Source organism: Miscanthus floridulus, chromosome 18, assembly GCF_019320115.1.
Source record: "Miscanthus floridulus cultivar M001 chromosome 18, ASM1932011v1, whole genome shotgun sequence".
Lineage (NCBI taxonomy): Eukaryota > Viridiplantae > Streptophyta > Magnoliopsida > Poales > Poaceae > Miscanthus > Miscanthus floridulus.
The window spans coordinates 96,096,572-96,123,508 of record NC_089597.1 but is presented as its reverse complement, the minus strand read 5'-3'; the positions used below and the strand labels follow the sequence as shown (position 1 = coordinate 96,123,508).

The 26,937-nt window shown below is 42.1% G+C and overlaps 2 pseudogenes; both read right to left on the bottom strand.

Annotated features, from left to right (window-relative positions):
- Positions 1 to 1,031: 1,031 nt before the first annotated feature.
- LOC136522657 (uncharacterized) lies at positions 1,032 to 20,319 on the bottom strand (annotated as a pseudogene).
- LOC136521753 (uncharacterized) lies at positions 7,182 to 9,650 on the bottom strand (annotated as a pseudogene).
- Positions 20,320 to 26,937: the final 6,618 nt, after the last annotated feature.

Here is a 26,937-nt window from a genome sequence, read left to right as displayed (position 1 = left end):
GCGAGGCAGTGGGGTCGTAGGGACGCGTGCGGGATGGCCGTTCGCCTTTCCTCTGCGGTGGTGCCGGAGCCGGACCGGCGCCTGCATCGTCAGGTCGGGTTGACGTTAGCACGGACACGCGGGCAGCTGGGACTGGGAGCAATGCCTGACTAGTTCCCAGGGCCAGAGGATGCTCTACGCCTCCTAGACACGAACAGTAGTAACGCGAGCAGTGAGCTGGAGCAGCCTGGAGGACCTCAGTTTTGCTGTCGCCTACGTCCGCCTTCAGATAACCGGTCTCAATGAGACAATGACCATAACAACATAGTAAACGACCCCCAAAAAAAATGGAGTAACCGTAAACAGGCGATTTTCCTCCTACAGAGAGAGAGAGAACCAAACATGGACATCATTTCTAGACATGGAAATCCAAACCGTCGCACAGCACGAAGGTTAGAGATACAGCACAGAACAACAGAAACAAGCTTTTCTTTTCTGCGACCGTGCTTAGCCACGACAGAAAGAACCAGGCTTTGGTTTCAAGTCACGTCAGAACAGAGTACTCGACCCTTCATCCACATCCTGCTGAAGTGTTGATGAGAAGTCGCTTACCTCATAATTTGCACCTCGCTGAGATTAACCCCTAGCGTAAACTGTCACAGGCTGCGGAAGTTCCGTTGAGGATTTCCGGAGCGATCAACTACTTGCTAGTGCGGCTTCCAACTTCCAAGCCATGGCTCCCTGGCTCCTCTCAGTGAGGTCGGCTTGGGCACAACCACGTCGGGCTCCACAACAAACCTGGTCCCCTGCCGGAAGGCTTGCCACTGAGGGCTGGACTGCCAGCCAGGCTGCACGGATAGAGCTTCAGCATGGTGATTCCAGGGCCACTGCACGGTCATGGCATGTTCCTGAGCCAGAGTGTAAGCCTGGGACAAGGGGCATGGCAACACAGGCTGCTGCTGCCTTGCATTATACCGGCGACCACTCAAGCTTGGATCCCATCCTGGTAAGTCGTCATGGCTGCGGTCCCAGGGCTGGGCTCAATCATACATTCATCCATACTTGCGAACCAGTTGACTGACTAGGTCCATTGGGGGAGAAGGAGCCTGCCCATGCTGCTGCCTCCCGTAGGAATATGGCATTAGCTTCATTTGGGGACAGGGATCTGCTTGAGATGCTAGCACGGTCATATACAGGAAGGTCATTGTCATCCTTGACGACGCCTTTGGCCAAAGCCCGGAGGAACATCGTAGGTAGCATCATACTCAAGGCAATGATGCTCATTGGGGTGGACAAATTGGGAGGCAGGTCTGGTAAGCTGGGAAGACATGGGCACGGAAGTAGTAGCAATCACAGCCTGCTGCTTCCTTGAGATGGGCATAGACGACTGCACCGTGGAACCCTCATGCCTTGTGGGTGTTTGGGTACAAACACGGTGCCTCTGCCACACAAAGACACCAATAACAGGTACTCCTCGGGATGCCCGAGTGCTCCTTTGGCAGGTGATCTGTGAGAACCTGAGCTGTCTTCCCTTGAGAAGGGCATACGTAGAGATCCACCCCTTCGGCAGGCTTTACGAGTTCTACTCTCTCATCTTCAATACATGAGTCAATTGTCTGCAGGAATGTAAGTTGTTGTTAGTGTTGAGCTGGACTGCTGGACCCATATAAAGTGGTAACAGATGATAATAATTGAGAACAGGGACCTGCATGAATTGCTGCCGACCACTTTCATGAGAACCCTCCTTCCAACGCAACTCAGTTACCTGCAGAACAAATGATAGTAAAAGGAAAGAACACATTCTGAAGAGCTAGACCAAAGAAAAGGCTACAGGACAATTTTGGTAACCAAGTTAGCATATAAATGTAACTTCTAGAATTTTATATTTTTATTCAAGGTGTAAATGAAATTTGATTGCAAACGGTTGCATTAAACATGAAAATAATATACCTACATCGATATTAAAGTATAAATGGTACGAGTTCAGGCACGAGAAAGTTCTGATTTTTTATTAACATAAAAGTGAAAATTCCACATGTAAAAACCAAAAGAAAAAAAAAATCAAAATCAAGCCGATACAGTGCAACACGTAAGATTAGATAGTACCGTGACAGTCCAAACACTGAGACTAAACGTACATATTCTTACCAATGCCTTCCATTTTATTTTTGTTTTATTTACTTATTTTCCAGTTAACTCTACATTACCAAATAGTGATAAATGAATGATAAAAGCATATAAAGGTCCACTCTAAGTTCCGAATGTATGAACATTTATTATCAGCTTCGTTGTCAAAAGCATTTGGTTTTACGATAAAAAAGAATAGCAGTTCAAGAAATTCCAGTGCCACAACCTAACTCTAAATAGTATTACCACAAAATAGAATTAAACTAACTCTAACAAGGGCCAACCAGGTCTAACAGACTTATATGTAGGTTTTGGTCTTTTGCTCCAGACTCCAGACAAGCAATTTGCATGTGCACATCTATCTGTTCAATTTGGAGCATGGTTGCTTGGTTCTTCTTTGTTTCTAGATTGAATTTCAAGGAATTGATTTCTGCCATAATTACCAATTAAACATAGAGCCCACAGACAGTAGGTGGTCCTGAATTTTAAAGTAGGCGAGAAAAGTATAGCTGCAACGCAAAAAAATGCTTATTGTAATACTCCCACCGTTTTTAAATATATGAAGTTTAGGACAAGCTAATTAGTTTAAAATTAACTAATTAGCTTGTCCTAAACATAGTATATTTAAAAATGGAGGTAACCAGGTAGTTATTAGATGATCCAGGTGAAAGCTTTAGTTTGGTTTTGGTGAATTGATGAAACCCTAAGTGATAACCTAGTTTATCAAGTGATCATGAGATAGGTAGCATATTTCAAGTGGTGAAGCAAATAAAGATCATGACATGATGATGGTGATGCCATGGTGATGATCAAGTGCTTGGACTTGAAAAGAAGAAAGAGAAAAACAAAAGGCTCAAGGCAAAGGTATAAATGGTAGAAGCCATTTTGTTTTGGTGATCGAAACACTTAGTGAGTGTGATCACATTTAGAATCGATAGCTGTACTACTAAGAGGGATGAAACTCGTATCGATATGCGGTTATCAAAGTGCCACTAGATGCTCTAACTCATTGCATATGCATTTAGGATCTAGTGGAGTGCTAACACCCTTGAAAACATTTGTGAAAATATGCTAACACATGTGCACAAGGTGATACACTTGGTGGTTGGCACATTTAAGTAAGGGTGAAAAAGTTAGAGGTGAAAAGGAGTTAGTCTTGCTGGTCACTGAGTGACCGGACGCTGGTCTCAGAGGGATCGGCGCGTCCGGTCAAGTGTGGCAGCGTAGACGCCAGCATCGGTCATCGACCGGACGCTGGGTCTTGGACTGACCGGACGCTGAGGTCCAGCGTCCGGTCCTGTTGTCGGGCAGCGCAGAAGAAAGTCACTATGTGATCGGACGCTGGCAGGGTCCGGTCAAGCATAACCGGACGCGTCCGGTCAAAAAAATTCATTTCTGGAACCTTACTGGAAACGATCGGACGCTGGAGGCTGAGCGTCCGGTCAGTTTGTGCGCTGCGTCCAGTCAACAGATGACCGTTGAAATCTGACGAACAGTATTTGAAGCAGGGGGACACGTGGCGTGTATCACGTGATCGGACGCTGAGGGCCAGCGTCCGGTCGATCGGACCGGAGCGTCCGGTCACCCCGCGTTGTGCCCAGTGAAGAGGTACAACAACTCTATTTCGTGGGGGCTTCTATTTAAGCCCCATGGCCGATTGAAGCTCATATCTCTTGGCCATTTGCATTGACATAGCAACCTTGTGAGCTTAGCCAAAGTCCTCCCACTCATCTCCATCATTGATTCATCATCATTGTGAGATTAGGAGAGAATCCAAGTGCATTGCTTAAGTGATTGCATCTAGAGGCACTTGGTATTCGTGTTTTGTTGCGGATTTTGCTTGTTGCTCTTGGTGGTTGCCACCACCTAGACAGCTTGGTGCAGTGGTAGAGGATTGACACGAGTTGGTGATTGTTCGTGGTCATCTCCGGTGATTGTGAGGGGATTTGTACCTTCCCCGGCAGAGCGCTAAAAGGTAACTCTAGTGATTGCTCGTGTCATTGAGTTACCTCACTTGTGGGTAGGTTCTTGCGGTGTCCAATCGTGTGGATAAGATTTGTGCAACACCTCTTAGCCGCCGAACCATCAAGTATTGGTCGACACAATGGGAACGTAGCGTGTTGGCAAGCACGTGAACCTTGGAAGAAAATCGGTTGTCTCTTGCCATTTGGCATTCTCTTTGTGATTGATTTCATCTTCATCTTGTGATTAGTTCATCCCTCTACATGGCGGTATAATCACCCTACTCACTCCTTTATATTCTTGCAAACTAGTTGTGACAAACACTTTAGTGTAATTAGAATTGAGAGCTCTTAGTGAGTAGTTTCATAGCAAGTTGTGTGTCTTGTAATCATTGCAACTAGAATTGTTGGATAGGTGGCTTGCAACCCTCGTAGAGCTAGAGCAAGTTTGTATTACGCTATTTGTTTTACTAATCAAATTACTCTAGTTGATTTGTAGAATTTTAAATAGACTATTCACCCCCCCTTTAGCCATATTAAGACCTTTCAAGTGGTATCGGAGCCATGGTCACCATTTGATTAAAGGCTTAACAACCTCGGTGTCAAATTATGGCTTAAGTTGTGTTCAACCATGTGGGGGGTAAACCATCGTTCTTTGATGGCACATGCTATTATTATTAGAAGAGAAAGATGATGATGTATCTTGGTTCAATCAATGATCAAGTATGGGAAGTGATCGAGAATGACTATGCTATCATTGATCCTGATGATCCCACCAACCAAGATAAGATCAACAAGCAATGTAATACAATGCCATTAATTCCAAGGTGTTTGAGCAAATCAAGGATTGTGAAAGAGCAAATGAGGTGTGGAGGAGATTGGAGGAAACATATGAGGGCACACCGACGGTGAAAAGTGCTAAGTTGTACATTCTCAAGGATAAGTTGACAAGCTTCAAGATGAAGGAAGATAAGAGTATTCCGAAAATGTTCCATTGGTTGCAAGTGATTGTAAATGACTTGAAGACATTGGGAGAGAAGATCAAGGATGATGATGTCTCTCATCGGTTCTTGATGTGCCTACCTCCAAGATTTGAGATGTTGAGATTGCTCATCATAAGAGGAGGATTGAAGGAGATTACCCCCAACCAAGTACTAAGTGATGTCATGACCCAAGAGACATACCGTGTGGAAAGAAAGGGGGATGACAAGAATGACAAGAAAGAAGAAGAAGACAAGAAGAAGAGTATAGCATTCAAGGCTAGCTCATCATCATCCAAGAACAAGGGCAAGTCCAAGAAAGAATCAAGTGATGATGATGATCTTAGTGATATTGATGATGAAGCTATGACCCTCTTTGTCCACAAGATAGAAAAATTCATGAAGAAGAAGGGCTATGGTGCAAAAAAGAGAAGAGATCACACCAAAAGCAAAGAATATGTTAGAAGATGCTACAATTGCAAGAGCCCCGATCACGTTGTAGCAAATTGTCCCTACAATAGTGACAATGATGAGGATGAGAAGAAGAAGCTCAAAAAGGATAAAAAAGAAAAGAAGGAGAAGAGAATGACCTTCCAAAAGAAGAAATGTGGAGGCTATGTGATCACATGGGATAGTGATGGCTCTTCAGATAGTAATAGCTCTAGTGATGATGACAAGAAATCTATCAAGAGAGCACTAGCAAGCATCACCATCAACGACAAGCTCTCCATCTTTGACACTCCATCGACATGCCTCATGGCAAAGCCTACCAAGGTAAAATATGATATGAGTGATGATGATAAATGTGAAAGTGATACTTGTAGGAATAATGACAATGATGATGATGAGAATGAGGAGTACACCAAGGAAGAACTCTTGGACATGTGTGAGCAAGTGCACGCTTGCAATGAGATGAAGAGAAAGGAGTGCAAAGAATTACGCAAGAAGGTAAAATTTCTTGAGCAATCCTTTGATAAGCTCAATGCCACTCATGAGAGGCTAATGGAAGCCCATGAGAAGCTTGGCAAAGCTCACTCTAAGCTTGAAAAGGCTCACTCCTCTCTCATTGAGCAAGTCAAAGTGGAGGAAGCCAAGAAGGAGCAAGTGATCATATCATGTGATGTGGGACTAACTTATGATCTTATTGATGAATCTTTTTATAAGCCTATTGTAGTTGCTCCCACTAACTCTTCTTGTAGCACTACCACTTTTACTTCACCTTTGAGTGATGGTCTCTCTTGTGATGCCTCACTAATGGTGGAAAATGAGACCCTCAAGAAGAAGGTGAATGAGCTCACTCGTGCCCAAAGTTCAGCTAGGCGCTAGGCGGAATCTAGGCGCTGACCTATTGCCTAGAGCCTAGTCGGGAGTACTCGGTCCTAGACGCTCCTAGGCGTTTTGGCAATATAGCCATAAATTATATATATATATATATATATATATATATATTATGTATATAACTACTATATATGAGTTACAGTAAGTATAAAAAGAGGGCCAGTAGATATATCTGATTCCTAGCTGGCTTACTCTTGCATGTTCCTAGCTCCTGCAACACATTTTGACAGCTAGTAGTTAGTAAATTAGTCAATAGACAGCTAGCTGTTCATAAAAAAAATAGAAAACACTAAGTTGTGACTTATCTGGATGATTTCAGTAGCCTCCCATCCATAAGCACACCATATCAGCAGCTGGTAATTACAATACAAGTGGATATGATAGTAATATAAGTGCACAACACAATTTATAATAAAGGACAGCGCAAGCACATAGTTCTTAGTTCAGGTCTCACAAATCACAAAAGAAGACACATAGACACAAAGTGACACAGCTGTAGTTCATAAGACCAGGGCATCACAAAAGGACTTCACTACTAGATGGAGATGGTCCAGATCATATTTCTTCTTCACTGTAGTACACATCCTCATCGTCATACTCTTCTTCTTCAGACTCAAATTCTTCTCCTTCATAGAGCTCCCTCACTCTTGCACTTCTACGCAGCTCAAGCTGTTCATCTGCTCCCACTACCTCTCCAATGACAGACCAAGGTATCCCTATACCTTCCATCTCATCTTCCTCCCCATCTCTAAAGTCAACTAATGCACAATCATCCCCATCCCTCTTGGAGAAAACCTTGAGCTTCAGTTGTATCACTAGACAAGAGAACATCAGTGATTTTGTTTGACTTGATCTTTTCTCTCTTACTAAGCAGCTTGGAGTTGAATTGGATATACACCAGCTTGTTGAGGACGGGTTGTAGTAAGCCTATTCCTCTTCTTAGTGTGTATCTACAATTTAAAAAGAGTATTCTCAGTTCTACAATTTAATTGTAATGCTGCTGAAACTGAAATGTTCATAATAGATAGGTACTAACCCCTTCAAACCCACTCCAATTTCTTTCACAACCAGAAGAGCTTGATGTCAAAGATAGGATCCTTGTAGCCATCTTCTGTAAAGCTGGTGTTTCATATCCATACAGTCTCCACCATGATGCTGAAATAAAAAAAACACCTCTATTAGTTTAGAAAACAGCAAACAACAAACAACCATGAGCCATGCAAGCTTATAGGAAGTACCTCTACCTGGGTTGTAATCAAAGTTTTCAAAAGTCCTAGCAAGCTTCTTGCTAAAGGGTCCTTCTCTATTCTGAAACTTCTTTAGTTCAATGTTGGCAGCCTGATGCTGCATGTCCTCATCATGATAATAAAATTTCTCAACACAAGCTATAAACCCTTTTGATATTTTGGGCTGATCAAAGATTGATGGGTCACTATAGCTATAGTGAGGATTCAGCAAATAGGCTGTCAAATGCAATGGAGAATCAAGTCTTCCATTCATCTTCTTGTCAATAACAGCTATTACATCCTTGAACCGAGCCTCAACATTTCCAAAGGCCTCTTTGATCTGTCTCTTTGCCTTTAGTAGTTCTCCATAAAGGAAACCCATGGATGGCCTCACATCCCCATCAACCAAACGGAGGACTTTGACCAATGGCTCAAAAACAGTCAATGTTAGCTTCACATCCTTCCAAAAGCTTGGACTCAATATAGTTGCTGTTGCCTCTTTTCCTTTCTTTGATTTCACATCCTTCAATGAGTCCCACCTACTATGAACCACCATCTTCCTTAACTGGTCCTTCTCTTGCATGCTACTCAAAGTGAGAAAGTTTGAAGCAAACCTAGTCACTCCTGGCCTCACTACCTCTTTTCCCCTCTGTGAAGTATCTCAAGCACTCCAATGTCCTTGTGTGGCCATAGACAAATATGGTAAATGCCTTTGCTTGGTCAACCACTTTCTTGAACCGAGTCATGTTGCCAAATTCCTTGGAGCATAAGGTTGATTGTGTGAGCTGCACAAGAGGTCCAAAATATGTGTGGTCTCTTCTCTTCCAATAGCCTCTTTGCTCCCATGTTGTTAGAGGCATTGTCAGTCACTACTTGCACCACATTGTCTGGACCAATCTCTTCAATTGCTTTGTCCACAAGATCAAAGATGACCTCACTGGTATGTGAGACATGTGACATCTCCTTAGAGCTGATGAAGGAGGTTCCATCAGCACAATTGGTGCACAGATTCATTATGCTTCTCCTCTTCCTATCTGACCAAGCATCAGTCATAATAGAACACCCATTTTTCATCTTCTCGGCTTCACGCTCCTGCAGCAAACTCTTGGTTCTTTCATATTCTTCTTCCAGCAACTTCCCTCGCAGTGCATCCTGAGTTGGAGGTACAAGTCCTGGACCAAACTGTCCAATTGCTTCGCACATTTGCTTGAACTCATCATTATCACATGCATTGAAAGCAATTCCTGCCAACACAACATTGAAAGAAGCATAATTAGTGTTCAGTACAGGAAAACAACATCTAATGAACTTTGAAATGTAAAAACAGCATAGTATACTAGCAATTTACCATGTGTATAGGCCCATCTTGCAATGTACTTATGCACCTCATTGGTTCTTTCTTTCCAAAGTTCCTTGTTCAGCTGCTGTTGCTTCAAAGAATCAGACTTGGTAGCTTTAGGATCAATAGCACGTGTCCATTTGTCAATGGGTCCTAATTTGTGGGGCTCTGAACTTCCAACACAGGTGACTTCATCTGAATCTGTTCCAACCCTAGATACATGAACTTCCTCTCTAATTTCTAGCTCACGAACAGTCTTCTCCTCCCTCTTCCTTTTTGCATCAGCTAGTGCCTTCTTGCACTTCTCTTTAGCCTCCATAGCCTGTGGTGTTCTTGCTGTGCATTTCTTCACATTCTTTCCTTCATGAGCCAAATGCTCCTTCAACCTATGAATCCCTCCTCTCATCTCCTTGTCACAGAGCTTGCACTTCACCTTGTCCTTGTTGCTAGCATCAACAAGAACACCATATTCCCATCCAACATCATCTGAGTTCCTTTTCAGGAGATTAGTTGCCTCAGTTCCTGTTGCATCTGGTGCAGAAACACCTTGTTCTGTCGACATCCTACATTCAAATTCAAGAGTTCACCAATGAACCGCAGTACAGAGAACAGGGAACAGAGCATGCACATTAGACATTCAGTAAACTGCAACTGCAATCATTCAGTAGGAAATTCAGTAGGACAGAGCATGCACATTAGATATTCAGTAGGTAAACTGCAACTGCAATCAAAACTGAAATTATTGGAAGACTTCACTGAACAAACACATTTTTACTGTTAACTAATGATGACAGCAGCACTAGTCTCATATTCAGTAGACTCATTCAGTAAACAAAAGACTTCACTGAACAAACACATGCAGATTCAGTCATACAGGGGAGATGAGCAGGGGAGGAGCTGCCGGCATGGGAGGGGAGAGGAGCATGGGAGGGAAGGGAGCTCACCTTGGGGACTTGGGGTGGCCGGCAGGGAGGGGTTCCAGTCGAGGACGAGCACGACGGCGGCGGCGAGTCGACGACGAGCAGGACCGGTGGCGCGCGAGTCGGGGACAAGCAGGGGACGAGCTTGGATGAGCAAGGGAGGAGCAGAGGAGGAGCAAGACCGGCGGGAGGAGCTGGACCGGCCGGGAGGATGTCGTCCGACGGGATGGACCTCGCCCGGCGGGATGGACCTCGCCCGGCGAGGAGGACCGGCAGGGACTACCAAATCTTACGTGGGGAGAATGACGCCACACTCCCTTCTAATCTTCCCGCACCTGGGCCTCATGGCCGCGCGGGAATTCCTCCGTGCTCCGATTTGGCGCGCCAAAATTGGCCGCCCTCGAGCTCGCGCTCATCTCGCGCGCCTACACGCCGTGTCTACGCCCGCCTAGCGCGCCTACGCGCCGCCTAGCGCCGCGATGCGTGACTATGCCCCTAGTCGTGGTGACGGGCTTCGCCCAGCGACTAGGCGCGCGTAGTCACCGAGTAGTCGCCGCCTAGCCGAACTTTGCTCATGCCTTAGGCAATGCCTATGGTGATGCCCGCTTGTTAAAGTGCTTGGGTAGGCAAATGTTTTCTCTCAACAAAGAGGGATTAGGCTATACCCCCCAAGAAAGGCAAGGCGGCCTTTGTCACTCCCAAAGTTAGCTTTGTGAAGGGCAATGGTCGGTTTTACAATAGATGCAAGCAAGTTGGACATATAGAGCAATATTGCAAGATTAACAAGAACAAGCTACCTAATGTATCATCAATTAAATTTGATTCTTGTTACATACTTTTTAAGGGTGCAAATGGTGTGAAGGCTAAGTTCATTGGTATACCAATTGTGGGCCCAAAGAAGAAGGTCATTTGGGTATCAAAGACCTTAGTAACTAACCTACAAGGACCCAAGCAAGTTTGGGTACCTAAAAAGAATTGATCTTCTTTTGTAAGTCAATTATAAAGCCGGAGGAAAGCATTGAGTGCTTGATAGTGGGTGCACACAACACATGACCGGTGATCCAAGAATGTTCAATTCAATCAATGAGAACAAGAGCAATGGGATTGATAGTATCATATTTGGTGACAATGGCAAAGGCAAGGTCAAAGGGTTTGGTAAGATTGTAATATCCAATGACTTGAGTATTTCTAATGTGCTAGTAGTAAAGAGCTTGAACTTCAACCTTTTGTCGGTAGCTCAATTGTGTGATCTTGGTTCAAGTGCATATTTGGTGTGGATGATGTAGAGATTATAAGTGTAGATGGCTCTAACTTGATATTCAAAGGATTTAGATATGAAAATCTATACTTGGTTGATTTCAATGCTAGTGAAGCTCAATTGACAACATGTTTGATCACTAAGTCTAGCATGGATTAGTTATGACATAGAAGGCTTGGTCATGTTAGAATAAAACAATTAAACAAGTTGATTAAGCATGACTTAGTTAGAGGCTTGAAAGATGTCACATTTGAGAAAGATAAGCTATGTAGTGCATGTCAAGCTGGAAAACAAGTTGGTAACACACATCCTAAGAAGAGCATGATGAGCACATCTAAAGCATTTGAGTTGATGCACATGAACTTGTTTGGACCAACCACATACACAAGCATTGGTGAAAAATAATATGATTTATGATTATGGATAATTTCACTAGATACACATAGGTATTCTTTCTTGTTGACAAGAGTGATGTGTTTGCAACATTCAAATCATTTATCAAGGGCATTCACAATGAGTTTGAAACAACCATCAAGAAAGTTAGAAGTGACAATGGTAGTGAATTCAAGAACACTAGAATTGATAAGTTGTGTCATAAATTTGGAATTAGACATCAATTCTCGGCCAAGTATACTCCTCAATCAAATGACTTAGTTAAAAGGAAGAATAGAACTTTGATTGACATGGCAAGATCAATGTTGAGTGAGTACAATGTGAGTCATTCATTTTGGACCGAAGCAATCAACATGGCTTGCTATTATAGCAACCGACTCTATTGTCACCCCATGATAGAGAAGACACCTTATGAACTTTTGAATGGAAGAAAGCCCAACATAGCATACTTTTGGGTTTTTGGTTGTAAATGCTACATATTGAAGAAAGACACTAGATTGAGCAAGTTTGAAAAGAAATGTGATGAAAGTTTCTTGCTTGGTTACTCCACTACTAGCAAGGCTTATAGAGTTTGAAATTTGGCTACTGGTACTCTTGAGGAGGTTCATGATGTGGAGTTTGATGAAACAAATAGTTCCCAAGAGAAAGATGAGAATCTAGATGATGTAAGAGGCACTCAATTGGTCAATGCAATGAAGAACATGGACATTGGTGATATAAGGCCTAGAGAGGTGATTGATGTTGAAGATGACAAGAATCAAGTACTCTCTAACTCAAATGTGCAAGCTAGTGGTTCTCATGATCAAGTTCAAGTAAGAACTAGTGATGACAAAGTGCAAGATAAACAAGTGGCTAGTTCATCATCTCAACCAAGTGATCTATCAAATGCAAGCAATCGAGTGCAAGTGCTTCAACCAACTAATATTGCAAGAGATCATCCCTTGAACACTATCATTGGTGATATTTCAAAAGGTGTGCAAACTAGATCAAGATTGGCTTCATTTTATGAGCATTTCTCATTTGTGTCATCCATTAAACCTAAGAAGATATATGAAGTTTTGAAGGATGTTGATTGGGTCAATGCTATACATGAAGAGCTAAACAACTTCATAAGAAACCAAGTATGGGAGTTAGTTGAGAGGCCTAAGGATCATAATGTGATAGGAACCAAGTGGGTCTTTTGAAACAAGCAAGATCAAGATAGGATAGTAATAAGGAACAAAGTAAGATTAGTGGCTCAAGGTTACACTCAAATTGAAGGTCTTGACTTTGGAGAAACATATGCCCCAGTTACAAGATTGGAAGCAATTAGGATCTTGTTAGCCTATGCTTGTGCCCACAACATCAAGTTGTACCAAATGGATGTGAAGAGTGCATTTCTCAATGGGTACATCAATGAGCTTGTGTATGTTGAGCAATCTCCCGATTTTGAAGATGAGAAGAAATCCAACCATGTTTACAAGTTGAGAAAGACTTTGTATGGATTAAAACAAGCACCTAGAGCATGATATGAGAGATTGAGAGATTTTCTAGTCTCTAAGGGGTTTAAGATAGGAAAGGTTGACACCACTCTCTTCACCAAGAAGCTTGAAAATGACTTGTTTGTAATATAAATCTATGTTGATGATATCATTTTTGGGTCAACAAATCAAATTTTTTGTGAGAAGTTTGACAAGATGATGACAAGTAAGTTTGAGATATCCATGATTGGAGAGCTTAGTTACTTCCTTGGTCTTGAAATCAAGCAAATAAAGAATGACACATTTGTGAGTCAAGACAAGTATATCAAAGACATGCTCAAAAAGTTTGGAATGGATGATGCTAAAGCTATTAGTACAACAATAGGGACAAGTGAAAGCTTGATAGTGATGCTAGTGGCAACATGGTGGATCAAAAGATGTATCGGTCTATGATTAGAAGCCTACTCTATGTGACCGTATCAAGGCCGAATGTGATGTTTAGTGTATGTATGTGTGCTAGATTTCAAGCCTCACCAAGAGAAAGTCATTCGAAAGCAATAAAGAGAATATTGAGGTACTTGAAGCATACACAAAATGTTGGATTGTGGTATTCCAAAGGAGCAAAATTTGAGTTGATTGGATATTCGGACTCCGATTATGCGGGATGCAAAGTTGAGAGAAAGAGCACATCGGACACATGTCAACTATTGAGAAGATCACTTGTGTCTTGGTCATCAAAGAAGCAAAATAGTGTAGTACTTTCAACCACCGAAGCAGAGTACATTTCGGCCGGTAGTTGTTGTGCTCAATTACTTTGGATGAAGGTTACTTTGAGTGACTTTGGAATTAAATTCAAGTAAGTGCCATTGCTATGTGACAATGAGAGTGCCGTAAAGCTCACCAACAACCCGGTTCAACATTCAAGAATAAAGCATATTATGTCCGTCATCATTTCATAAGAGATCACCAACAAAAAGGGGACATTTACATTGAGAGTGTGGGCACCAAAGATCAACTTGCCGATATCTTCACCAAAACACTTGATGAAAAGAGGTTTTGCAAGCTAAGAAATGAATTGAACATACTTGACTTCTCCAATATGTATTGATGCACCCCCACTTATATGACATGCCTCTCTTTCGAGCAATCCAAGGTAAAAGTTGATTGGCATGGCATAGATCCTTGCTAAGGACATGTTTAGTGCATCTAGACATTTTATATTTAAATAGGCTCATTCATTAAAATCAAATAAATTTGATGCTTGTATGGTACCACTATTGCTTGTATGTTTAAAATAATCTAATAGTAACATATGACATGTTTGTGGGCTTGTAAACCTAGTGTTTGATCTAGAAAATAAGCTATAAGTGTTTAACTCAACATGGTATAAGATAACCCTTACTTAGAGATGTGAAGAAGCTTGTCCTTGGATCAAACCGAGTTACATATCTTTTGAAGTGATCTAGATTGAACCAAATTGGGAAAATGATCCTCATTTCACATGGTTTCACCCCAACCTATCTATAATTTGAGCTCACCTTTTTGTGCTAATTGTTGACAAAGGAAGAGAGAAATTCACAAAGATAGTAAGATAGAAGAAGCAAACAAATAAAATGACATTGCAAATGAAATGACATTGTAAGGGGAAAAATAAAAAAATACACACAAGTAGGGGGAGCAAGCTCATAAACTTGTATGTTGCATTTAAATGCGCATTTCATATATTTGCTTGCATGGCACAAGTTCTAAATTTCAATATCCATGTTTGTGTGGTGTATGCTAGTTATATGCTTGAATGGTGAAATAAAAAACTAGCATACATAGGCTAAAGTAACTAGACTTATGCTCATTTTATGAAAATTAGACCCTTGCTTGTAATGTTAATCTCATGGGGTATTATAGTTTTTGTGTATGTATAGTTACTAATAGTGCTAAGGATGGTATATTGGTGCACTCCGATTGGTATCACGCTTCAAAGGTCCATCTCTTATACCTTAGCATCATTTGGTAGAAATTTACTCCTATATTTTCTATCTAAGCATATGTGCAAGCTACAATCCAAACTCTTAGCATATATGTAGGGGGAGCAATTGCTACCAATTGGAATTCATGAAACTTGTCCATATCCCTTTACAAATGTTAAAAATGCTTAGGCAAGCAACATGGATTCAATTGAATTTCAATTCATATCTTTGTATAAGGGTTGTCATCAATTACTAAAAAGGGGAAGATTAAAAGCTCTAGTTTGATTTTGGTGAATTGATGAAACCCTAAGTGCTAACCTAGTTTATCAAGTGATCATGAGATAGGTAGCACATTCCAAGTGGTGAAGCAAATAAAGATCATGACATGATGATGGTGATGCCATGGTGATGATCAAGTGCTTAGACTTGAAAAGAAGAAAGAGAAAAACAAAAGGCTCAAGGCAAATATATAAATGGTAGGAGCCATTTTGTTTTGGTGATCGAAACACTTAGTGAGTGTGATCACATTTAGGATCGATAGCTGTACTATTAAGAGAGTGAAACTCGCATCGATATGCGGTTATCAAAGTGCCACTAGATGCTCTAACTCATTGCATATGCATTTAGGATCTAGTGGAGTGCTAACACCCTTGAAAACGTTTGTGAAAATATGCTAACACATGTGCACAAGGTGATACACTTGGTGGTTGGCACATTTAAGTAAGGGTGAAGAAGTTAGAGGTGAAAAGGAGTTAGTCTTGCTGGTCACTGAGTGACCGGACGCTGGTCTCAGAGGGACCGGCGCGTCCGGTCAAGTGTGGCAGCGTAGACGCCAACGTCGGTCATCGACCGAACGCTGGGTCTTGGACTGACCGGACGCTGAGGTCCAGCGTCCTCCTGTTGTCGGGCAGCGCAGAAGAAAGTCACTATGTGACCGAACGCTGGCAGGGTCCGATCGAAGAAATTCGTTTCTGGAACCTTACTGGAAATGACCGGACGCTGGAAGCTGAGCGTCCGGTCAGTTTGTGCGCTGCGTCCGGTCAGCAGATGACCGTTGAAATCTGACGAACAGTATTTGAAGCAGGGGACACATGGTGTGTATCACGTGACCGGACGCTGAGGGCCAGCGTCCGATCGATCGGACCAGAGCGTCCGGTCACCCCGCGTTGTGCCTAGTGAAGGGGTACAACAGCGCTATTTTGTGAGGGCTTCTATTTAAGCCCCATGGCCGGTTGAAGCTCATATCTCTTGGCCATTTGTATTGACATAGCAACCTTATGAGCTTAGCCAAAGTCCTTCCACTCATCTCCATCATTGATTCATCATCATTGTGAGATTGGGAGAGAATCCAAGTGCTTTGCTTGAGTGATTGCATCTAGAGGCACTTGGTATTCGTGTTTTGCTGCGGATTTCGCTTGTTGCTCTTGATGGTTGCCACCACCTAGATGACTTGGTGCAGCAGTGGAGGATTGACATGAGTTAGTGATTGTTCGTGGTCATCTCCGGTGATTGTGAGGGGATTTGTACCTTCACCGACGGAGCGCCGAAAGGAAACTCTAGTGGATTGCTCGTGTCATTGAGTTACCTCACTTGTGGGTAGGTTCTTGCGGTGTCCAATAGTGTGGACGAGGTTTGTGCAACACCTCTTAGCCGCCGAACCACCAAGTATTGGTCGACACAACGAGGACGTAGCGTGTTGGCAAGTACGTGAACCTCGGGAGAAAATCGGTTGTCTCTTGCCATTTGGTATTCTCTCGGTGATTGATTTCATCTTCATCTTGTGATTGGTTCATCCCTCTACACGGCGGTATAATCACCCTACTTACTCCTTTATATTCTTGCAAATTAGTTGTGGCAAACTCTTTAGTGTAATTAGAATTGAGAGCCCTTAGTGAGTAGTTTCATAGCAAGTTGTGTGTCTTGTAATCATTGCAACTAGAATTGTTGGATAGGTGGCTTGCAACCCTCATAGAGCTAGAGCAAGTTTGCATTACGCTATTTATTTTACTAATCAAATTGCTCTAGTTGATTTGTAGAATTTTAAATAGGCTATTCACCCCCCCTTTAGCCATATTAGGATCTTTCACCAGGGTAAGTCATTACCGCTTCTGTTCATTCCAATTTGTTATTTGTAAGAACTTATATATGTGCTGTTCTGCACGGTATTTGCTGTGCATAGCAAGGTTGAGCAAACTCTCTTCCGGAGAAACATGTTAAAGCACATTCTGTGGTGTTGAATGTGTGTGCGCGCGCGGGGTGGGGGGGGGGGGGGGGGGGGCGCAAAACAATGCAACAAATACAGGATAAACAGAAAACAGCACATGCATTAACATAATAACATGTATTTGGTGTGAAGACTGAAACAAAGAAGGTATTCCAATTTCCAACATGCAACACATGTTGATCAGAACTGCATAAAGTACGGTAACATCCAATCAGCCAGTTTATGGATTCCCAGGCTGTGAGTGAACTCACTGATTTCAATGAAGATACACTTGAAACCTAAGCACAAATTGACAGGTAGGGTGAATATGCATTCAGCACCTATTAAAGGTTGCAAAAAAAAAAACTGCTTCAAGGCAACTACTACAACTACAAGAAAGAATATATTTCAAAACCAACAAGGATGTAGGCCAACTGATAAATACTAATTTTAGTAAAAACCAAAATCACCATTTGAGATATATGAAACTAAGCACAGAAATAAGTTACTGTTACAGCACGGCTCCTGGATTTAGGCAGTTGTTCAAGGAAGTCTTGAAAAGCAGTAAGACTCACTCTTCCCTTGATCTCAACAAAGCGGCACCACTCATTTGTTGATGGTTTTTCACCACTGCAAAATAGAAACATTAGAGGGAGTTAGGATATGATAACAGAATGTTAAGATGTGTGTTAGGACAAGCATTTTTAGAAAATGGAATGTGGCATACAAGCTTATATATAAAAGTGGGATTAATCTGAGTTATAAATCATAATGTTCTTTTGTTTGGCTAAAATATGGGAGCTATATTGTTTTAGTTAATCACCTACATTAATTACAAGCAACATAGGAAAAATAAACCTTTTGAAGATAGCTACAACATTTATACGTGAAGACAAATTTAACTGAATTGTTCCCTCCCATAAAGAAATTGCATTTGACTGCATAGCACATCCAGTATCAGGTATTTCAGCATCCATCTTTTCAGGGGAAGATTTGATTAACAAACCTCCCTTTGGTTGTTAAGCCGGACTCAAGATGCGAATTGATCCATTTTTGGGTGATCTTATGCCGACCTGACAATTATCTTGTGGTGATGGTGCAACATATGTGCATCCGAACTCTGATGGAGCAGCATTATCCTCCCCTATATGATTTTTCTCTGGCTTCAACGTGTGGAAAGCTCTATCAGTAAAATTAGGATCATCTTGTGCAGTTTCAGTGGAATGGCATTCCAAGGGTATATCAGAATCAGGGGCCTCCACGAAATCATCCAGACACACAATTTCTGGAAGATTCTCTGTATACTTCATGTCATGCACTTTTTCCTGAATGAAAGCAGTCTTCTAGTTTGCTACGCATTCTAAATTACTCAAGAGACTACTGTTGCCAATCCCAGCAAATCCATCTTGCACAGTGTTATCAGGTTCCATGTCTCCCCTGTGTACACTTACTCCATCATCAGATTTGATTCGACCTTCAATAGATTTTGATGGAATATGAGAAAGCAAATCACCTCAGAGCTCATCGTCGACTGAAATGCTATCAGTCTCCTCCACTTCAAGATGAAATTCACCTTTATGTGTTTTCCTCACCAATCGTTGAATGTTCACTTCTCTATTAGGACGAACAACCATCTTACCAAGCTCTTCAGCTTTAGCCAGCTGCCAAGCCGAAAGCTCCTTTGAAGCAAGTTCTTCAGTAGTCATTGAACATAGACATTTGGGTGTAATCTCACCAGATAAGACCCGTCCCCTCAGCACAGGATTACTTTTATCTTTCAAATTAAACAAAAGTGATCTGCCTTTTTCCTTGTATTTCTTACTCACCCCTCCACATAGTTTGAACAGATCCTCTTCAATTCTAAGTGCCAAAGATTGCCCCTTTAGAACTATACCCTTCTGTTCCCATGGTACACCATCTGAAGTCTTTGTTCTTTTAAACTCAGGCTCATTCAGAGGTACAGTAGCCCCATCATCAGTATCAGAAGTTGTGGCTCTCTTTGAATTAAACGGTGAAATGGATTCAGAAGCTCCAACGACAATGTCAGGAGCACAGAGAGGCCCATGGCGTTGCAAAAAATCATCTGAAGCAACAGTGCTGTTACCCGATACATCATTTTCCAAACAAACATGTATTGATTGTTCCTGTGCATCTTTACTCACTTTGATGGCCATGTTTGATCCCAAAATTCCACCGCTTAACGTATCATGTTATTCGCTTATGCTACCAACAGATTTGGGGCCAGTACCAGTATCAGCTTTACCTTCATTCAGGGTTATGCATGTGCTTGGTTTCTGCAATGTACCACCGTCTGCATGCTTTGTGTCACAGGCAGATCTAAAAGTTGAAATATTTCCAGCAGATTTCTGCACAATCTGCTGATCAGAATCCACACACAAGGCAGCACCTAGATTCTCCCTGAACTTTGATTTCACGGTCTCAGAGTCAGACAACTGTGGATGTGCTTTCAATAGAGGCCCCTTTTGCACAAAACCCTTGCTAGCAGGTGGTACCTGGGATGGGACAGGCTTCAACATCTGAACCTTGGGCGATGCTGCCACCTTCTTTCTCATAACAGACGGAGCTGGTGATGCCCGAATCACTGGCAAAGTCGGCTGGACACTCAGCACCTGCTGCGGCGGCCTCAAGGACACCCTACTCACAGGCCTCGCCCCAGGATGGTGGGACGCGTTGGGACTAGATGCACCAACCTGCGCCGGCTGCCCACCCATGGGCACGATCAGGTAGGCGCTGGTTGGCACTTGCGCCCCCCAGTTGCCAGGGCCAACCATGGCGTGGTTCGCGGGCTGCTTGGAATTGAGGGCCGCCGATGGCAACGGTCGCGAAGCCGGCCCGCTGCCCCGCGCCTGCTTCGAGAGCTCCATCGCGCCGCAACAAACGCCTTCCCGAAACGCGCTAAAACGATATCAATCCACGGTTATAGCAAAGATTATTATTTTTTTGTTTTATCAGCATTTTTCGGGCGAGAAATGCACTGCGCAACCGAAGTGAAATGCGGGTTTCGAGAGGGTTCGGGCGGAGGACGGAAGCGTGGCGCTCACCTCGAGACGATCGCGGAGGGGCGGGATGCTGCGACGGCGACGAGTGTGCCCAGCGAAGGCCGGACGGCGGCGCACGGGAATGTAGGGTTTGGAATTTGGGGGTTCGAACACCTCCTCCCCCGTTTCTATCCGGCGCGGAAGCAAGGTAGGAGGAACCTCCCAGTCCTCGACGCCGCACGCAGAGTGCGTGACTGCCGAGGCCGAGTGCAGGGTGGGGTTGGGCCTAGAAGGCTAGAAGTGTGAGTCAGTGAGTCTGTGAGTGTGACGGGGCCGTCCGTGATTCCGTCCATTCTCGTGGCCCATGAACCATGGTATCGGTCCAAAATTAGAACCACGTTTTGCAGGTTGAGAAATTAGCTATTTCCTGAAGTGGTTATGTAAGAAAAAAAATATTCCCCTAAAAAAAATATAATCACGTTCCAAAAAAACATAATCATTTTTCGATCTACTGATTTTTCTGAAATGCTTTTTAGCAGCGCAAAAAGTCTCTTTATATCCTTCTTGGTTTCTCTTTTGTTTTATTACCATAACAAAGTCCACTGCTAATGTTGATTGAATTCTACACTGCTACTCGGTCCAGTGTATAAGGGGCAATAACACATATGAAGATTCATACTTTACAATCTCTAACTTAGAAGTATTTTTTAACTCTTACAATGCAAAGTTAATATAATTAAATTTATAATCCAACATACTATCCATAATCATAAAAAAATACTCCTTCTGTCAGTCTGTCCGTCTGTCCTGTAATATAGTGCATTCTAGCATTCAAAATTTATCCTCTAATATAATGCATTCTAGAGGACAAAAACTAGTTTTGAATTAAATACTTTTCATTTATCAACCAATCACCATTAGTCACGTTGATAATAGCATCTGATTAGGAAATAAAATGAGGGTACATGCGCCTTTAATGTTCTCTCTTAATTTGTCTTAAAATTTCTAGAATGCACTATATTACAACCTTATAGGACAGAGGGAGTATAATATAAACAAATAAATGGTCAAAGTTAATTTATGAAATTGTGCCATGCCAAATTGCACCTTATAAATTAGATCATAGGGAGTAGTTCTTTTCATACATGTTCTATTTGCATGGAGGTCTTATTTATTTTTTACTATATCTTATGGTAGATAGGTTGTTACAGTATAAATCTATAGGATCAACACTGCATTTTTTAACCCTTAAATAAAAGTGAAGAGATGATTATTTGTAAACTTTATTTGGCAACACATTATTTTTTTATTTCGGTGCCTTTTCCAACATATAGAAATCAAAACTATTTTTTACATAAACTTTAATTTAAGATTAGCAATTTAATAATTATAATGTATATGAACTCTTCATTTAGGTATTTTTAAATTCACTTGTAGATCAAACTATTAACATTTCATAGTTTTTCATTCAAAAATTGTTTTTACTAGTATAATTTTGTTTTACATGGACTCTTTATTTAGGCATATTTTTGAACTCGTATGTAAATCAAATTGCTTTTATTAGTTTGAATTTAATATTTATTAATTATATTAGGTATGTATCATTTGTTTAATATAAGTTATTAGATCATCATATATAGAATTCAGTGTTGTAGGTTACTTTCTAATAATCTCTTAACTATAAGGACCGCTTTTAAAGTTACTGTACTAAGATATAATAGATACTCCCTCCGTCCACGAAAGAATACAATTCTTATTTTTTGAGAAGTCAAACCGTTTGTACTTTGACCAAAATTATATAAAAAAATATTAACATTGATAATACAGAATTAGTATTATTAGATTAGTGATAAAATATATTTTCATAGTAAATTTATTTGGAGACATAAATAATAATAATATTTATTATAAATTTAGTCAAACTTGAGCAAACTTGACCAGCACGGATCCCATAATTGCATTCTTGATTCTTTTGTGGACAGGGGGAGTATGTTCCATAGTGATACTCATTTGATATGGTAAAATATTAATATATTTATTATAATTTAAATTAACTTATGCAATTTGATTTACCACAAATTCAGTTATACTTGTATATTTTACGATGGAGGGTCGTCTTCCAAAGCAGTGGTGGACCTTGTCTAAAAACGGAGGATGAGAAAGGAGCTTGATGGAGCGCTGGTTCTAGCTGCTTCATCTCATCCCCAAAACCATCATTGTAGGTCGCAGCCATAGGGGTTGAGGTGCTCGGCACAACCACAGGCTGGAGCAGGGATGTCGGTCGCCGCCGCGGCTGCCATGCGAAGGGCACGCGCACCGCTATGCGCTGGGGTATGCAAGGGCAGAGCTAGAGAATTATGGAGGGGGTGCGGCCTTGCGGTCTAATGGCAGAGCAATAATGTAACTTAATAGTATCATAGCCATGATTTTAGCATAAATAATTTAAAACAAATAATATTGATGTACATCAACAATGAAGCAGTGCGGTAATAGTAAGGTTTGTGCTTACCATTTATTTACCAAAAAATAGTAAGAGAATCCCACAAATCATAACAACAAAAGATTGTCGGCATTGGCAAAAATCATCAACCACAAAATCCTCACTGACCTAAATAAAAAGAAATAAACCGATATTGTAAGCAAACAATTTATATAATGTATGGTTGAAAAAATGAAAAGAGATACATTGCCTCTTATAGATCAAATCTACGTCATTTTCCTTCCATGTTCACGAAGCGATAAACCACAACATCATTTGTAACTTAATTTAATTCTTCTTTCTCCACATAGACAATAATGTATTTCTTGCATTACCACTGCCTGGTGCTTTTCTTTTATAGAATCTTTCCATGTATAATGTATTTCTTAGCACCCACAAAAAAATTAATAAATATCACAGAAAGAACACAAAAACCTAACCCTAAAATCTGGAAACACTAACAAGAATTACAAATTAAATTCATTGGATGATCAGACATTTAGACTGACGGAAATTGAAAAAAGAACGATGAAGTTCCTTACTTGACTGCACCTGCGCAGCTGCCTGTTACCGTGCTGCCAACGCTGGTGCGCCCAGCACCCACCAGCAGCAACGCCGCCTGCCGTAGCCGTCGATCTGCTAGCCGACAAGAGCATGATGCCTTCCCTAGTTCCCTGATTGATTGTGCGTGGAGAGGAGGTGCGAGGCTGGAAGACGAATCGACGAGCAGAACGAGAAAGAGAGAAGGCCGCGGGAGCAGAAGAGGCGAAGCGTGCAGTCGAAGAGTCGGATGGCCGCGGACACGGAAAGCTGCGTACGTGAGATTGTGCCTTGTGAGCTGTCTCCTGCAATCCAGTTGGGAATCGTGGGCTGTGGTGGGCTCTCCGCGCTGGGCTGTGGGTGCAGCTGCTTGGCCAGGGGTGCCTATAGGCCAAAAATATACTGTATGTACTACCAGATATATGCCTGTTCTCCTAAAAATAACTAGATATATGCCCGTGCGTTATATGGAGCTACGATTTTTATCCACGTCTACTAGGAAGGATTTAATCCTTTTTAGAAAGTAATAAAAGAATTATGAAAAGATTTTACATTGGCCACCTAAACTATTTTCAAATGCACTTAGCCTTTTTGATAACTAGAAGAACACCCCGCGCGTTGCTGCGGGAATTACTTATTTGAAATGAAATTTAACTATTCATACAATTCTTAGAAAGAATTATAAACTGATGTGGACAACTAAATGTATGTTAGTGGATGATGTGTCTCGCTAACGTGGATATCATAACTGCTTGTGCTAGTGAACTTTAATTGCAAGTCATAGTGGACTGCTGAGGTGGACACCTTGCATGCAAGTGACAGTGGACTGCTGAGGTGGACACCTTGCATGTCAAGAAAAATTGCTAGTAGGGTTTTGCTTTTATAAGAGTATAGGATATTCAAAATAATCGACGCCCATGCCAATTCTTTTGTTCTAGAGCAAGTACGACCCTAACATCGAGCCTCTTCCGGTCCGCATAAGCGTACTTGTATTCGTGACTTTGGAGTTAACAATTTTCAAGCTCTTTAGACTGATTTTTTAGCAGATTGTCTATGTGTTGTACATGCTCTTAGGCTTTTTGAGATTTATATTGCACACACAATGACATGATTGTGGCAAAACCATCTGAAATAGCACATTTACGGAGGCGCTTGTCTTCCACCAGACACTAAGCACCCCGAAAGCAAGTTACAGCGGGCAGTATCCGTCGGGCACACCCCAAGGGAGAACCCGAAATATCCATATTTTTTTCCAATGATCCAATAATGAGAACGAGTTACAGTACTTAATCCATTTCATACATCCAGAGTTCATAAAAAGTACATTATTACATTTTCAAAGTCAGAGTGCGGAATATTATACAACGGAATTAAGATAAACATCTAGCGATAAAGAACGAGGATCCGTCTGTGCCCACCAGAAGAATCCTCCACACAAAGGTACTCCTCAAGTGCAACCTGCAACAGGGGTAAATAAACCCTGAGTACACAATGTACTTGCAAGACTTATCCGACTAGTGAGAATAATTTCCCGACTCTAAAGAATATGATAGGCTTTATGGTTTGCTGGTTTCCTTTTTGCAGAAAGCAGTACTAAGAGTGAGCCCTTATTGATATCATTATTAATAGCCGTATTAGTTTGTTATCTAGCCATTTTATGTAAGCATCTGTTCTACTTTCAAGCAAGAGTTGAGCAATCAATTCTATTTCAGCACCTTCGATCTTCCAGTTCTTACTACGGTGCTAGATACAAAACAAGTCGTACCGGATTGCCTGGCGATTCACGAATCAATGCCCCCAGCTGGGTAGCCCGAAAACACACGCCTCACTTGTACCCTAGGCACAAGCAGGACTAACCCATCACCCTCCTGTCCTAGGTGTTTAGGTCCCCGTCCAAACTTAGACTCCAAGCCCCCACTCCTGAGTTCCGGACTTAGTGCGGTGCAAGGACCTCCACCATCCCCGCCTCCAATCAGTCGGTCCGGAAAGAGCTGGATCCACGACAAGAGAGCGACGAGTCTTCCCTGCGCCCATACCCAAGTATGTGCTCGGGATAATAAATCTATGACTTGTCCCGATGACTTATGCAACGACTGGTCCTTAATCGACACAGATAGGAAAAAAGTGTAACCGAGCTATGCCCTGTTGGCCGCAGGACACAACCCCTTACACCCACCAATACCCAAACCATATCCCTGTCCGGTCACCATTTACCTTTACATTATTTTATTATGAGTGATCATATTTATTACCTATTTGTGAGTAACGGCAGGTTACTCACGCTACCGATATCCTGAGCCTAGCAGATACTCGACTTATACTAGTAGGACTCATAGGTAGATAGATTTATGCATGTAGTTTCCATAAAATGCCTGTAACGTAAATGCACATCATATATATATTCAGTGATCATAAAATATGGGTTATACACCGGGGCTTGCCTTGGGCAGGCGACGGGTCAGCAAAGTAGGCACCAAAAGGCTCCGAGACTCCCTCCTGCACGAGGATTTCCTCCTCGTACTACTCAATGACCTCTTCGTAATCCTGTTCATCCACGGGCACGAACTCTACCAACTCGTGATTTATATGCAAGAAATGATGATGCAACAATTAATAATATGGCAACAACAGCTCTTAAACTAAACCATACCTTATCAAGTTACTAAGCTAGTCCTACCGGCTAAGGTACTAAGTTATCTAACGTTACCACTAACAAGTACGAAGCATGACATACATTATCACAGCAACTAAAGGCATTCTTACTCCTAATACTGATTTACTCTATATATGGTACAACAAGGATAATAGCTACTCTATTTATCAACTTATTCTAGGGCTACAAAATTTACAGCAAGTACATAATAATCTAGTGGGCCTACTATAAAATTTTCATAGCTATAGCTATCATCAATTTACCACAAAAATTCCTATAAATATTAATCTACATAATACTAAGCTCTCTAGTTTGGATTTATGAACCTATCACTATCACAGCTATCTGTAAACTAACTACACTAACAGATATATGGCATTTTTGTGAACCTAACAAACTTGGTTTCACCATTTTTGGACATCTACAGAATTTACTATAATTTCTCAAAGTTTAGCTAAAAACTATATTGAATAAAAATTTGTAATTCACTGGAAAATAGAAAACCGATTTCACAGCGAGGCCCGCGAATCGTGACTCGGCCCACTCCGGCGTCCCGCCCGCGTGCACACGCAACACCTGGCGTGGCCCATGCAGCGGCGCGCGAACGCGGCCCACGGCAGAGCCTGCGTCGCTGGCGCTTTTGCTAAAGAACCCCCGTTTTCTCTTCTATTCACAAAGCTTACTCGAACACTATTTAGTTGAGTCATCGTTTTTTCATCTAGCACCCTCCCCTTTTTCTTCTTTACCACGGCCGAGTCCCCCGGCACCCGTGCGCGCACTGGCGCGGCGACGCTAGCACCGAGAGGCTACGCCGGCCACACCAGACGTTCACAACCCTATCTAAGGAGCAGATGCTCACCTCGACGACAACGCAAAGCGGTGAGAGGCGATACGGTGAACGAAGACGCTGTCTTGAGCTCCCTCCATGGCGGCGGAGTCCTCCCTACGACGGCGAGCGTGTTCCCGTGAGCCAGGACACAAAAATCGTGAACAAGCTCAAGGATGGGCAACAACGACTCACCCCGAACCTACCGGTTGTGGTGGCTTGACTAGAGATGGATCGAGCGAGCTTGGCCATGTGCGCATGGCAAGCCTCGTGAAGGCGGCGATGGCGTGAC